Source organism: Pseudorca crassidens, chromosome 19, assembly GCF_039906515.1.
Source record: "Pseudorca crassidens isolate mPseCra1 chromosome 19, mPseCra1.hap1, whole genome shotgun sequence".
Taxonomy (NCBI): Eukaryota; Metazoa; Chordata; class Mammalia; order Artiodactyla; family Delphinidae; genus Pseudorca; species Pseudorca crassidens.
Genome location: NC_090314.1, coordinates 27,065,511 through 27,081,706, shown reverse-complemented (window position 1 = coordinate 27,081,706; position 16,196 = coordinate 27,065,511). Strand labels below are relative to the sequence as shown.

The window sequence follows — 16,196 nt, the reverse complement described above, 5'->3', positions numbered from 1 at the left end:
TGATAAGCAAGCAATTGAGGAAGAACTGGATCAAACACATTCTGTATGAACTGAGGCAAGTCATTCTACATCTAAACACTGGGGACAATAATATTTGCTGTCGTTTTTCTCATAAATGCCATAAAGAACAAATTTAAGACTGCTGCTGTGAAAACATCTGGTGAATGAAAGAATATGCAATGTTTTAGATAACCATTATTTTCATCCAATTAACTTTTCAAATAAGTTTATTTGCTCACTGAAACTGAAGCACTTCAAGGACAATCAAAAAGGTCTTACCTAAAACCACTATCAGCAGTTTCTGGAATGCATCTATCATAGCCTTCTGAATAGCAAGCTTCTGGGTTACCTTCCTTTTCATAAGGAATGATAATGACCCTAAATCCAACAAAAAAAGATGAATTTAAAATGCCTATCTGAATAACTGATTTCTAGGTTATATGTTTAAAACTAAAAATGCATCTGTGATTCTTAGATCATTATCTTAGTGATTAAGGGCAGGCACAACACTGGGGTGCGGTTGAATGTCTCTGTTGTAGGTATACCCTGGCATGGCACATTTTACTGCTCAGATCTATTCTCAAAGTTCCTATAATACTTGATGGTAAATGCAAACCAAGAACGTGGCACAACTTTCATAATACTCACAGATTTCAAATGGACAAGCTGAGGCTACACGGCTACAGACCCTGCTCTCCTGGGCATAAAGGGCTGGATTCATACAGTGAGATAGATTTGGTGGTAGTGCAGATGATCTGGCCTCTCCTCAACCATCACCCACTCAGGTGGATGGTGGAGCCTCCTCCACTCAATTCGCTAACAGCCCTGCCTCTGACTTAAAACCCTAAGCCCAAGTGCCATTGATTCTAAGAGAAAACTCAGTACCAATAGGAATCCCCTTTCTAGGGATCTACGTTTACTTTTTCTGCTCAGGCCCTTCTATAGAAGGCAAAGGACTGAACATTTACACAAGAGTTTATTTCAATATTTTTTTTCCAACAGCAACAAAAAGTTACTTTAATATTCTTGTGTCCACAGTTAACAAAATCAGGTAAGCAGAGCCCCCTGTTAGATTTTAGCCTCGTTTACTTTTTGTCTGGATGTTTGAATCATTATACCTGGACCAAGAGAGTGGCACTGGGAATGGAGAGGAAGGGACATAAAGCAGACATGCTTTAAAGAAAGAATCCAAGAGAACTCGGCCCTAACTATTCACAGGAAATGGAGAAGAAGGGCAAATTAGAGTTGATTCCATACTTTCAAGCCAGGGTGACAAGGAATGGTGATCCATTGCCAAGACACTGAAGTGATGGGCACAGGGCGGTGAGCTATCGGGGGTAAGGAGTTTGGTGAGTTGTCCTGGAGAGCAGCTCTCATTTTCCTCCTCTCACCTCCAGGGCTGATGATGAATCTTCTGAGCCTGTGAACACCAACGTGGTCCTGCGGTATGATGGGCTGATCACCTGGGATGCACCAGCCATCACCAAAAGCTCCTGTGTGGTGGATGTCACCTACTTCCCCTTTGATAATCAGCAGTGCAACCTGACCTTTGGTTCCTGGACCTACAATGGAAATCAGGTGGATATATTCAATGCCCTGGACAGCGGAGACCTCTCCGACTTCATCAAAGATGTAGAGTGGGAGGTGCATGGCATGCCTGCTGTGAAGAATGTGATCTCCTATGGCTGCTGCTCTGAGCCTTACCCGGATGTGACATTCACTCTCCTTCTAAAGTGGCGGTTCTCTTTCTATATCGTCAACCTCCTCATCCCATGTGTCCTCATATCTTTTCTGGCTCCCTTGAGTTTTTATCTCCCAGCAGCCTCTGGTGAAAAGGTCTCCCTGGGAGTGACCATACTGTTGGCCGTGACTGTATTTCAGCTCATGGTGGCAGAGATCATGCCCGCCTCAGAGAATGTCCCTCTGATACGTGAGTTCAAGTGTCTTACACTTTGAGTCAGCACTGTGGTAACTGGGGTTGTATCTGTATCTTTAAACTCCTAACAATGAGGTCAACTTCAGACTCAACACAGGCTGTCACATACTTGATTTGGTGACTTCAGTTGGCATCTTTGAAAAGAGATGTGGCTGTTGGAAACAAAGCTGGTCTTGTTGTCTCCAGGTTTACCCAAAAGAGGAATGAGAGCAATATGGTATAGAGCAGTGGTTCTCAGAGTATGGTCTCTGGACCCACAGCATTAACATCATTTTATTTTATTTATTTATTTTTTTTTTTGCTTGGGGAACATTATTTTATTTTTATTATTTTTTTATTGGAGTATAATTGCTTTACAATGGTGTGTTAGCTTCTGCTTCACAAAAAAATGAATCAGTTATATATATACATATGTTCCCATATCTCTTCCCTCTTGCATCTTCCTCTCTCCCACCCTCCCTATCCCACCCCTCCAGGCGGTCACAAAGCACCGAGCTGATCTCTCTGTGTTATGCGGCTGCTTCCCACTAGCTATCTACCTTATGTTTGGTAGTGTATATATGTCCATGCCTCTCTCTCGCTTTGTCACAGCTTACCCTTTCCCCTCCCCATATCCTCAAGTCCGTTCTCTAGTAAGTCTCTGTCTTTATTCCTGTTTTACCCCTAGGTTCTTCATGACATTCTTTTTTCTTAACTTCCATATATATGTGTTAGCATACGGTATTTGTCTCTCTCTTTCTGACTTACTTCACTCTGTATGACAGACTCTAGGTCTATCCACCTCATTACAAATAGCTCAATTTCGTTTCTTTTTATGGCTGAGTAATATTCCATTGTATATATGTGCCACATCTTCTTTATCCATTCATCCGATGATGGACACTTAGGTTGTTTCCATCTCTGGGCTATTGTAAATAGAGTTGCAGTGAACATTTTGGTACATGACTCTTTTTGAATTTTGGTTTTCTCAGGGTATATGCCCAGTAGTGGGATTGCTGGGTCATATGGTAGTTCTATTTGTAGTTTTTCAAGGAACCTCCATACTTTTCTCCACAGTGGCTGTATCAATTTACATTCCTACCAACAGTGCAAGAGGGTTCCCTTCTCTCCACACCTTCTCCAGCATTTATTGTTTCTAGATTTTCTGATGACGGCCATTCTGCCTGGTGTGAGATGATATCTCATTGGAGCTTTGATTTGCATTTCTCTAATGATTAGTGATGTTGAGCATACTTTCATGTGTCTGTTGGCAGTCTGTATATCTTCTTTGGAGAAATGTCTATTTAAGTCTTCTGCCCATTTTTGGATTGGGTTGTTTGTTTTTTTGTTATTAAGCTGCATAAGCTGCTTATAAATTTTGGACATTAATCCTTGGTCAGTTGCTTCATTTACAAATATTTTCTCCCATTCTGAGGGTTGTCTTTTGGTCTTCTTTATGGTTTCCTTCACTGTGCAGAAGCTTTGAAGTTTCATTAGGTCCCATTTGTTTATTTTTGTTTTTACTTCCATTTGTCTACGAGGTGGGTCAAAAAGGACCTTGCTGTGATTTATGTCATAGAGTGCCCTGCCTATGTTTTCCTCTAAGAGTTTGATAGTTTCTGGCCTTACATTTAGGTCTTTAATCCATTTTGAGCTTATTTTTGTGTATGGTGTTAGGGAGTGATCTAATCTCATACTTTTACATGTACCTGTCAAGTTTTTCCAGCACCACTTATTGAAGAGGCTGTCCTTCCTCCACTGTATATTCCTGCCTCCTTTATCAAAGATAAGGTGACCATATGTGTGTGGGTTTATCTCTGGGCTTGCGATCCTGTGCCATTGATCTATATTTCTGTTTTTGTGCCAGTACCATACTGTCTTGATTACTGTAGCTTTGTAGTATAGTCTGAAGCCAGGGAGCCTGATTCCTCCAGCTCCATTTTTCGTTCTCAAGATTGCTTTGGCTATTCTGGGTCTTTTGTGTTTCCATACAAATTGTGAAATATTTTGTTCTAGTTCTGTGAAAAATGCCATTGGTAGTTTGATAGGGATTGCATTGAATCTGTAGATTGCTTTGGGTAGTAGAGTCATTTTCACAATGTTGATTCTTCCAATCCAAGAACATGGTATATCTCTCCATCTATTTGTATCATCTTTAATTTCTTTCATCAGTGTCTTATAATTTTCTGCATACAGGTCTTTTGTCTCCTTAGGTAGGTTTATTCCTAGATATTTTATTCTTTTTGTTGCAATGGTAAATGGGAGTGTTTTATTAATTTCACTTTCAGATTTTTCATCATTAGTGTATAGGAATGCAAGAGATTTCTGTGCATTAATTTTGTATCCTTCTACTTTACCAAATTCATTGATTAGCTCTAGTAGTTTTCTGGTAGCATCTTTAGGATTCTCTATGTATAGTATCATGTCATCTGCAAACAATGACAGCTTTACTTCTTCTTTTCCGATTTGGATTCCTTTTATTTCCTTTTCTTCTCTGATTGCTGTGGCCAAAACTTCCAAAACTATGTTGAATAACAGTGTTGAGAGTGGGCAACCTTGTCTTTCTCCTGATCTTAGTGGAAATGCTTTCAGTTTTTTACCATATGGATGATGTTGCCTGTGTGTTTGTCATATATGGCCTTTATTATGTTGAGGAAAGTTCCCTCTATGCCTACTTTCTGAAGGCTTTTTATCATAAATGGGTGTTGAATTTTGTCAAAAGCTTTCTCTGCATCTATTGAGATGATCATATGGTTTTTCTCCTTCAATTTGTTAATATGGTGTATCATGTTGATTGATTTGCATATATTGAAGAATCCTTGCATTCCTGGAATAAATCCCACTTGATCATGTTGTATGATCCGTTTAATGTGCTGCTGGGTTCTGTTTGCTAGTATTTTGTTGAGTATTTTTGCATCTATGTTCATCAGTGATATTGGCCTGTAGGTTTCTTTCTTTGTGACATCCTTTTCTGGTTTTGGTATCAGGGTGATGGTGGCCTCGTAGAAGGAGTTTAGGAGTGTTCCTCCCTCTGCTATATTTTGGAAGAGTTTGAGAAGGATAGGTGTTAGCTCTTCTCTAAATGTTTGATAGAATTCACCTGTGAAGCCATCTGGTTCTGGGCTTTTGTTTGTTGGAAGATTTTTAATCACAGTTTCAATTTCAGTGCTTGTGATTGGTCTGTTCATATTTTCTATTTCTTCCTCATTCAGTCTTGGCAGGTTGTGCATTTCTAAGAATTTGTCCATTTCTTCCAGGTTGTCCATTTTATTGGCATAGAGTTGCTTGTAGTAAACTCTCATGATCTTTTGTATTTCTGCAGTGTCAGTTGTTACTTCTCCTTTTTCATTTCTAATTCTATTGATTTGAGTCTTGTCCCTTTTTTCCTTGATGAGTCTAGCTAATGGTTTATCAATTTTGTTTATCTTCTCAAAGAACCAGCTTTTAGTTTTATTGATCTTTGCTATCGTTTCCTTCATTTCTTTTTCATTTATTTCTGATCTGATTTTTATGATTTCTTTCCTTCTGCTAACTTTGGGGTTTTTTCTTCTTCTTTCTCTAATTGCTTTAGGTGCAAGGTTAGGTTGTTTATTCGAGATGTTTCCTGTTTCTTAATGTAGGATTGTATTGCTATAAACTTCCCTCTTAGAACTGCTTTTGCTGCATCCCATAGATTTTGGGTCGTCTTGTCTCCACTGTCATTTTTGTCTAGTTATACTTTGATTTCCTCTTTGATTTCTTCAGTGATCACTTCGTTATTAAGTAGTGTATTGTTTAGCCTCCATGTGTTTGTATTTTCTACAGATCTTTTCCTGTAATTGATATCTAGTCTCATATCGTTGTGTTTGGAAAAGATACTTGATACAATTTCAATTTTCTTAAATTTACCAAGGCTTGATTTGTGACCCAAGATATGATCTATCCTGGAGAATGTTCTGTGAGCACTAGAGAAAAATGTGTATTCTTTTGTTTTTGGATGGAATGTCCTATAAATATCAATTAAGTCCATCTTGTTTAATGTATCATTTAAAGCTTGTGTTTCCTTATTTATTTTCATTTTGGATGATCTGTCCATTGCTGAAAGTGGGGTGTTAAAGTCCCCTACTATGAATGTGTTACTGTCGATTTCTCCTTTTATGGCTGTTAGTATTTGCCTTATGTATTGAGGTGCTCCTATGTTTGGTGCATAAATATTTACAATTGTTATATCTTCTTGGATCGATCCCTTTATCATTATGTAGTGTTCTTTGTCTCTTCTAATAGTCTTTATTTTAAAGTCTGTTTTGTCTGATATGAGAATTGCTACTCCAGCTTTCTTTTGGTTTCCATTTGCATGGAATAACTTTTTCCATCCCCTCACTTTCAGTCTGTATGTGTCCCTAGGTCTGAAGTGGGTCTCTTGTAGGCAGCATATATATGGCTTTTGTTTTTGTATCCATTCAGCCAATCTGTGTCTTTTGGTGGGAGCATTTAAGGTAATTATTGACATGTATGTTCCTATTCCCATTTTATTAATTGTTTTGTTTTCATTATTGTAGGTCTTTTCCTCCTCTTGTGTTTCTTCCCTAGAGATGTTCCTTTAGCAGTTGTTGTAGAGCTGGTTTGGTGGTGCTGAACTCTTTGAGATTTTGCTTGTCTGTAAAGGTTTTAATTTCTCCGTCAAATATGAATGAGATCCTTGCTGGGTAGAGTAATCTTGGTTGCAGGTTTTTCTCCTTCTTCCCTTTCTATATATCCTGCCACTCCCTTCTGGCTTGCAGATTTTCTGCTGAAAGATCAGCTGTTAACCTTATGGGGATTCCCTTGTGTGTTATTTGTTGTTTTTCCCTTGCTGCTTTTAATATGCTTTCTTTGTATTTAATTTTTGACAGTTTGATTAATATGTGTCTTGGCATATTTCTCCTTGGATTTATCCTGTATGGGACTCTCTGTGCTTCCTGGACTTGATTTACTATTTCCTTTCCCATATTAGGGAAGTTTTCAACTATAATCTCTTCAAATATTTTCTCAGTCCCTTTCTTTTTCTCTTCTTCTTCTGGAACCCCATTAATTCAAATGTTGGTGCATTAAATATTGTCCCAGAGCTCTCTGAGACTGTCCTCAGTTCTTTTCATTCTTTTTTCTTTATTCTGCTCTCCAGTAGTTATTTCCACTATTTTATCTTCCAGGTCACTTTTCCGTTCTTCTGTCTCAGTTATTCTGTTATTGATCCCATCTAGAGAATTTCTAATTTCATTTATTGTGTTGTTCATTGTTGTTTGTTTCATCTTTAGTTCTTTTAGGTCTTTGTTAAACGTTTCTTGTATTTTGTCTATTCTATTTCCAAGATTTTGGATCATCTTTACTACCATTATTCTGATTTTTTTTCAGGTAGACTGCCTATTTCCTCTTCATTTGTTAGGTCTGGTGAGTTTTTATCTTGCTCCTTCATCTGCAGTGTGTTTTTCTGTCTTCTCATTTTGCTTATCTTACTGTGTTTGGGGTCTCCTTTTTGCAGTCTACAGGTTCATAGTTCCTGTTGTTTTTGGTGTCTGTCCCCAGTGGCTAATGTTGGTTCCGTGGGTTGTGTAGGCTTCCTGGTGGAGGGGAGTAGTGCCTGTGTTCTGGTGGATGAGGCTGGATCTTGTCTTTCTGGTGGGCAGGTCCACATCTTGTGGTTTGTTTTGGGGTGTCTGTCGACTTATTATGATTTTGGGCAGCCTCTCTGCTAATGGGTGGTGTTGTGTTCCTGTCTTGCTAGTTGTTTGGCATAGGGTGTCCAGCACTGTAGCTTGCTGGTCGTTGAGTAAAGCTGGGTGCTTGTGTTGAGATGGAGTTCTCTGGGAGATTTTCACCATTTGATATTATGTGCAGCTGGGAGGTCTCTTGTGGACCAGTGTCCTGAAGTTGGCTCTCCCACCTCAGAGGCACAGCACTAACTCCTGGCTGGAGCACCAAGAGCCTTTCATCCACACGGCTCAGAAGAAAAGGGAGAAAAAGTAGAAAGAAAGAATTAGTAGAAGTAGAAAGAAAGAAAGAAAGAAGGGAGGGAGGGAGGGCGGGAGGGAGAGAGGGAGGAAGGAAGGAAGGAAAGAAGGAGGGAAGGATGGAAAATAAGATGATAAATAAAATAAATTAAGATAAAATACAATAATATTATTAAAATAAAATAAATAATTACTAAGTGGGAAAAAAAACGGATGGATTGAACCCTGGAACAAATGGTGGAAGCAAAGCTATACAGACAAAATCTCACACAGAAGCATACACATACACACTCACAAATAGAGGAAAAGGGGGAAAAAAATCATAAATCCTGCTCTCAAAGTCCATCTCCTCAATTTGGATGATTCGTTGTCTAAAGGAGGGAAGGAAAGAAAGAAAGAATGAAGATAAAGTAAAATAAAATAAAGTTATTTTAAAAAAATAATTATAAAGGAAAAATTTAAAAGAAACAAAAACAGACGGATAGAACCGTAGGAAAATGGTGGAAGCAAAGCTATACAAACAAAATCTCACACAGAAGCATACACATACACACTCACAAAAAAGGAAAAGGGGAAAAAATAATAAATCCTGCTCTCAAAGTCCACCTCCTTAATTTGGGATGATTCTTTGTCTATTCATGTGTTCCACAGATGCAGGGTACATCAAGTTGATTGTGGAGCTTTAATCCGCTGCTACTGAGGCTGCTGGGAGAGATTTCCCTTTCTCTTCTTTGTTGTCACAGCTCCCAGGGGCTCAGCTTTGGATTTGGCCCCGCCTCTGCCTGTAGATCTCCGGAGGGCGTCTGTTCTTTGCTCAGACAGGATGGGGTTAAAGGAGCCGCTGATTCGGAGGCTCTGGCTCACTCATGCCGGGGGGTAGGGAGGGTCACGGAGTGCAGGGCAAGCCTGCGGTGGCAGAGGCCGGCATGACGTTGCACCAGCCTGAGGCACGCCATGCATTCTCCCAGGGGAGTTGTTCCTGGATCATGGGACCCTGGCAGTGGCGGGCTGCACAGGCTCCCAGGAAGGGGGGGTGTGGATAGTGACCTGTGCTCATACACAGGCTTCTTGGTGGCGGCAGCAGCAGCCTTACCGTCTCATGTCTGTCTCTGGGGTCCGCGCTTTTAGCCTCGGCTCGCGCCCGCCTCTGGAACTCCTTTAAGCAGCGTTCTTAATCCCCTCTCCTCGCGCATCAGGAAACAAAGAGCGAAGAAAAAGTCTCTAGCCTCTTCGGCAGGTCCAGACTTTTCCATGGACTCCCTCCCAGCCAGCCGTGGCGCACTAACCCCCTTCAGGCTGTGTTCACGCCGCCAACACCAGTCCTCTCCCTGCGCTCCGACCGAAGCCCGAGCCTCAGCTCCCAGCCCCGCTCGCTGCGGCGGGGGAGCAGACAAGCCTCTTGGGCTGGTGAGTGCCGGTCGGCACCGATCCTCTATGCGGGAATCTATCCGCTTTGCCCTCCACACTCCTGTTGCTGTCCTCTGCTCTGCGGCTCCGAAGCTCCCCTGCTCTGCCACTCGCAGTCTCTGCTCACGAAGGGGCTTCCTAGTGTGTGGAAACCTTTCCTCCTTCACAGCTCCCTCCCACTGGTGCAAGTCCTGTCCCTATCCTTTTGTCTCTGTTTATTCTTTTTTCTTTTGCCCTACCCAGGTACGTGGGGAGGTTTCTTGCCTTTTTGGAGGTCTGAGGTCTTCTGCCAGTGTTCAGTAGGTGTTCTGTAGGAGTTGTTCCACGTGTAGATGTATTTCTGGTGTATCTGTGGGGAGGAAGGTGATCTCCGCGTCTTACTCTTCCACTATCTTCCCGGAAGTCATCTATTTCAATCTTTAGACAATGATTTTTTGGGGATAACTGAAGGCCAGAAGACATCTGTATTTGAAGGACTATTTAGCACAAATTATTAACCAAAAAAAAACCTAACTAATTTTCCCTCCTCCTAAGCTTCTTGGCAGTCAGTCAGTTCTAAAATTCTAAAGTTTATGGTGGTGTCAGGTATTGCCTAAGATAAAAACCTATATTGTCAGGCAGAAAAATTTTGCCCAGGGTTTTAGTTGCTTAGCAAAGGTGATGATGTTTGAAAAGTTGAGTTTCAGAAAGAAAGGAAAAAAGAGAAATCCCACTCCCTCACCTGGGCACACACACACATACCTTCCTCCAACTTATCCAAAGGTTCCTCAGCCATGCCAACTCCAGAACTCCTGCACTCATGGGAGGGGAACACCACCCCTAATCACAGAAGAACTTCAGGCTTTGCTTCGGAAGTCATGTCACAATATCTTCATTTTCCCTTTCTTCAAGGTTAGAAATATCCTGAAGCTCTTAGGATTTTGAATTAAAGCCTAGACTTCAACATATTCTGTTGTTATAAATAAAAAATAAACTCCAGCAATCCCAGGTAATAGTTTAGGTATTCTATAGCTTCAAAATCAAGTGAGACTTGCAAATGAATGACTAGATATGGACAACTATTTTTTATTATATACCATACAAATACTGGAGAAAACTATGAACACCACCATCCAAGTCATTGAGATTATCACTAATTCTAGGTGGCAGGCCAATGCTCAGATACTTCCATGTGGAAGCCTCTCACACATCCTCCCCATAGCCCTGTTCTATTCTTCTCTCTAAAGTCTAGGAGTTCAATGTTGAAAGGAGTCTGGTTAGTCAAAGAAAATCTACAGAGTTTACCCTGATGATCCTTTTTGACCACCCATGGAAACCAAAGTAGTAATTTGACAATTCTTGGCATCTGGAGCTGTTTAGGGCAAGTGTATTATGTTCAACCGTCTTATGTCTAGTGCCGAAATGAACCTAAAGACATAAAAGACCTAAAATTATCACAACCCTACATAGAGACTTATTTTGGATATACCTGAGATTTATCAATACCAATTTCATAGAGTGGTTGTGAAGATTAAGTAGGACATTTTAAGCAATGAGTTCACAGTGAGCCCTAAATAAATGTTATTTATTACTTTTAAGTCAGTACTTTCTGCATCATTTCCAGGACCCCTGATTAACTGGAAGGTTCCCTGACCTCTGGTGGTGAAAGTGATGATGAAAGCAACCAAAGAAGCCCAGCAGAAGCCTATTATGGGGCTGGGGGTAAGCAAAGGAAGTGAACTGTTTTAGTTGTCTCATCCTGTAGCTCCTGCTTGACAATATGACCTGAAGAGGAGATAAGATGGGCCTGCCACTGAATTAGGACCTTAATCTGTAGCACCCCCTCCCCATGTTACTAATGCCTGTTAGAAGAGGGAAGACATATACGTCTATAAATGTAAATAAAGTAACCAAAAGAATTAGAGGTTCATCTGCATTAACAAGCTTCTTTGAAAGTGCAAATATTTCCAGTCTTAACTCCCTAAGTCATTTACATATTACTGTGGATTTTTTACATCACTAGTTCTTTCTTAAATGTCTATTTCCACTTTGAACAGGGTGTAGTATATAAATATAGTCATAAAATTCAAATAATACAAATAAAGTGAAAGCATTGTTACTTCTTTATTGATTTGTTTGTGCATCTTCCTCTGTCACTAGTTTATGAACTCCTTAAGTGCTTGAAGGAACCATATATTATTCTTTCCTTATTACCAGAAACAAGCATAGATCTTGGCATATAATAGAGGAGTGATGGTCTGGTGACTGAGTGAATGAATGAGCACATAAGAAAATGAAATTACTTTCTCCAACTGAAGCTACTTGCTGGGAAGGAGAAATGAAGACTAATTTTTAAATATTGAGTGTCGCATGGGAGGCTAGGCTCTGTATGTTGAGTCATAATGGAGCTGTCCTGGACAATTATGAAGCTTCAGAAGGGCTCTGAGCTCCTGAGTAGTAGAGACAGCTGACATCTGGGATAACCTTGCCACAGTTCTTGCTGGCAAACATTTCCCTTCATGCTACTGAGAAAAACTCAGATACATTAGGCCTTTCCTTCATTTTATTTTAAGATGTTATTCTCTTTTCTGTATTTTTTAAAAATGCAGGGGAAAAAAGATAAGAAATATGTATACCTGCCAATGAGTTAAAGAACACAGATTTGGAACTTCCCTGCTGCTGCAGTGGTTAAGACTCCATGCTCCCAATGCAGGGGGCCCGGGTTCAATCCCTAGTCAAGGAACTAGGTCTCACATGCATGCTGAAACTAAGAGTTCATACGCCACAGTTAAGGAGGCTGTGAGCCACAACGAAAGGAGCCTGCCTGCTGCAACTAAGACCCGGTGCAACCAAATAAATAAATAAATAAAATTTTAAAAGAACGCATAATTAAAGTAGATAACAATTTCGGGGGTGTGGGTACTAAACTAAGGCTCTGCATTAAATAAAGAAATCTAATACGAATGTCCTTTCCTCTCAACACTACAGTGACTTGTAGAAATTTTTCTTCATTATTTTATCAGTGATGGGCTTTATGCTGTGAAAATCTCAGAACCTAAGCTTATGCAATGGTCTTAACGTCCAATATAAGAAAAGAATTCATTACTCACAACTGATACCACGTAACTGTTTCATAATCTTTCCAGGATCATCTGTAATATCTGAGTGGTTATGTGAAATGGTTGCAGGGTCCGCAAATTAAGGAATGTCTGACACAAAATCATTTCAATCCCAGGGAGTACAGCCAGGATTGAAGAGGGTGTTAAACAGGGTACAGAAGTGGGAGGTAGTGTACCTGGAGTCACATCTGAGGAGAGTTCTCAGATTCAATAAAGGTGAAATTAGTGAGTAAAGAAATATGGGTGAGAATAAGCAGCAAGGTCAGTAGGAAGTAGCCAGAGCAAGAAGCCAATCAGAGAAGACACACAATTATAAAGTGAAAGGTCTGGGAAATCTAAGCCTCACTCACTTATTCAGAGGAAGTGAAAAGGTCCTTGAAAAAGGAATGGTGGCTGAATGGAGGCACATAATGAAATGTTCATTCTGGGGAAGTAAAATTGGATGGCATATTGATATGGAATAAGTTTTCTACAGTGCATTAAAGAATATTTTAATGATCCTCTGGAATCTGAAGGGGGTTCTGAATAGGCAGTTTGAGAGTGATGATGATGATGAAGCCTCCTTTATGTTACATCTGACAAAAGTTTGGCAAGCTCAGGACTTCCCTGGTGGCAGAGTTGTTAAGAGTCTGCCTTCCAATGCAGGGGACACGAGTTCGATCCCTGGTCCATGAAGATCCCACATGCCGCAGAGCAGCTAAGCCCATGTGCCACAACTACTGAGCCTGTGCTCTAGAGCCCGTGAACCACAACTACTGAAGCCCACATGCCTAGAACCCGTGTTCCACAACAAGAGAAGCCGTCGCGATGAGAAGCCCACGCACCGCAATGAAGAGCAACCCCCACTCACCGCAACTAGAGAAAGCTGGGGCGCAGCAACAAGACCCAATGCAGCCAAAAATTAATTAATTAATTAAAAAAAATTTTTGTCAACCTCACACATTTAAAATCCACATAAAAGTAAATATAAGGAAGACTCTTGTGAAGATTTCTTAAATTAAGGGGCAGCATAAAATGACATGGGGTTTAACATCAGTCAACTTTGCATTTGGCCTCTAGTTTCCACATTTGCTGTCATGAACTTTAAGTAAGTCACTTAACCATCCTGATTTCGAGTTTCTTCATCTAAAAAAAAGAAAGAAAGAACTGGAGAACTGGGGGATCAGTGGAGCAGTGCATCTGAGAGCATTCTGTACAGCACAGTGCTGTACAAACGCTGGCCATTTCCCCCCCCCCCCCCCCGCCCCAGGATCTTAGTTCCCTGACCAGGGATTGAACCCGGGCCCTCAGCAGTGAAAGTGCAGCGTCCTAACCAGTGGACCGCCAGGGAATTCCCGATGGCCAATTAGCTTTAAATTCAGCACTTCATCCCAGTAGAGCGACGAATTCCACATTTGGACCCACCTTCACTGGAGATGTGTGAAAAAGCTGCTTCTGGTTGCATGCCTTTTGGGCTCTGTGGGCATCCCTTGCTGAATAAAACTTAATGATGGCATAGAACCCAGGACCAGCCACTGCTGCGTTTGCGAAGACTTGGACCGACTACAGAAGGCCAAAGTGGGAGAAGACTGTGAACAGAGAATGCTGTAGGCTGGTCCCACGCTAAGTAAGTGCAGGAAATTTCACGCCCGGGAAACCAAACCACCCTTTCCCTTATATTCTGCCAGCCCTTCGGCACAGGTAACTGTGGTAAGCCTGCAACTCCAAACACTTCTCATTTCATGAACAAGTTTCCCTCTGAAATCCTTAGCTCCGAGAAGCATTAGGAGGCGATGCCGTCAGTTGGGAACTATCTCTCAAAAATCTATGGGGGCGAGCTGGCTGCTCAGGTCAGCTCTAGAACTAAGATTCCTCTCAGCGGAGACCACAGGCAGATGAGGTACCGAAGCAGTCCCAGTTACTGGGGCGCGGGGCGGCTTCCTCCACCCCTCCCTCTGCCCCGGCTCGGCTCACTTGCAAGGTCTCGGCCGTGGGTCCAGATCACAGCTCCCACACCAGCAAGGTTTTGTCACCACCGATGGCAACCACAAAAGGTACCAAATCCACCATCCTACCTTCACCCCGCATGTGCGGCTCGGGGCACAAGCGGACTGCGCCTGCGCACACGAGCCCACGCTTTTTAAAAAGTTAGTGCCAATAACTCTAATATATAGAAAAATAGTTGAAAGCCCCTGAGTGTTTTGTGGATAGAAAAGCTTGAGATTCAGAGCAAATACAGAGCTGGACAGTCTAAGAATAAACTATCTCTCCCATCCATTAGAAGGGCTAGGTAGCAGCTTCTGGTTATGGAACCAGAAACTCTCAGGTGCCAAATAGGACATGAAACAGTAACACTTTTACTATTTATAAAATTGCAGAAACAAACAAAATAAACAATAATATATTTACACCTGTCCTATAAGACAAAGGGTACTTAAGACCTAATGAATATAAAATCAGTTTACAAACTATGATGCACTATATGAATAAGTTCTCATTTGCAGAGAGCACAGCATGGGATATGTGGCCATTAATGATAATTCCCTTCTCCTTTCCATTCCTTTCTCTTGTTCCTTTATGTATGTGGATCAGTTACATTATTAAGCTAACAATGTAACTGAGCTATTATTAGCTTAATAATGTAACCAATAGTCTAATTTTTAGCAAAGGGGTAGTTCTTAGAAACTTAGGGAGCTGGAACTCTGAATGAATGAATTAAAATATTGCAATTACATCATTCATTTTAAAATTTATCATCATTGATTAAAAATTAAAATAAAAATTAAATTAAAAATTTATTATCCCGCAACTGAGACTCACCACAACGTGTGACGTCTGTCAAGCATTCACCGTCACAACTCAGCTTGACTGTCTTACAGACAACCTCAATAGTATTTTTATTTATTTATTTTATTTTTTATTTTATTTTATTTTATTTTGGTGGTACGCGGGCCTCTCACTGATGTGGCTTCTCCTGTTGCGGAGCACAGGCTCCGGACATGCAGGATCAGCGGCCATGGCTCACGGGTCCAGCCGCTCCGCGGCATGTGGGTTCCTCCCAGACCGGGTAACAAAACCCCGTCCCCTGCATCGGCAGACGGACTCTTAACCACTGCGCCACCAGGGAAGCCCTCAATAGTATTTTTAAATTGGCAAAGGCAGCAGGCCATATGGCTAGGTAAGATCCTATAAATGGAAACACAGGTAATTAAATTCGTGGTAAAAGAGTTACTTGAGTAGGTAGAAGAGGTAGGCCAAGGCCACCACAGACCAGTGCAAAAAGGAGTTCCTGGGGCATATGGAATGGAGAACTGGATAGGGGCCGGTTGGCCAATTGCTGCTCTTGACTGTTGTAAATAAATATAGAGGAGGAGAGAGGTGCCCAACAGAAGGATTAGGATTGCAGAATGTACAGTATGCCTAGAAAAAAGGGAATAGAGATTAGAATTTGGTGACATTGATCTGTGCTTTAAATCAGAAGTATCTCCTTCCAACCCAAAAGACTCACTTTGGTTTGAGAGTACACAGGAAGAAGGCAGACTTCTAAGAAGAGTCTGAATAAGACCACACGTTCTGTAGTCCCTTTCTCGGTTCCTATTTGTGAGTAGTAATATATTAGAAATTACTCTAGTAATAAAAATGCATCGAGTGGTTAACCAATAACAGAGATCGCATTGGCCAATCTGGACAAAAGGAACATTCCAAAGAATAACATTATTATTATAATAAGGTATAACATACTTAATTTAGAAAAAAGCACATGAGTTCATAATGATACTCAAAATGAAAAGTGGGGGAATTTAGAAAAAAGCAGATGAATTCATAATGATA

The 16,196-nt window shown here is 41.0% G+C and overlaps 1 pseudogene; it reads right to left on the bottom strand.

Moving 5' to 3' along the window:
- Positions 1–235: 235 nt before the first annotated feature.
- Positions 236–14,435, bottom strand: LOC137212309 (RAD52 motif-containing protein 1-like; annotated as a pseudogene).
- Positions 14,436–16,196: the final 1,761 nt, after the last annotated feature.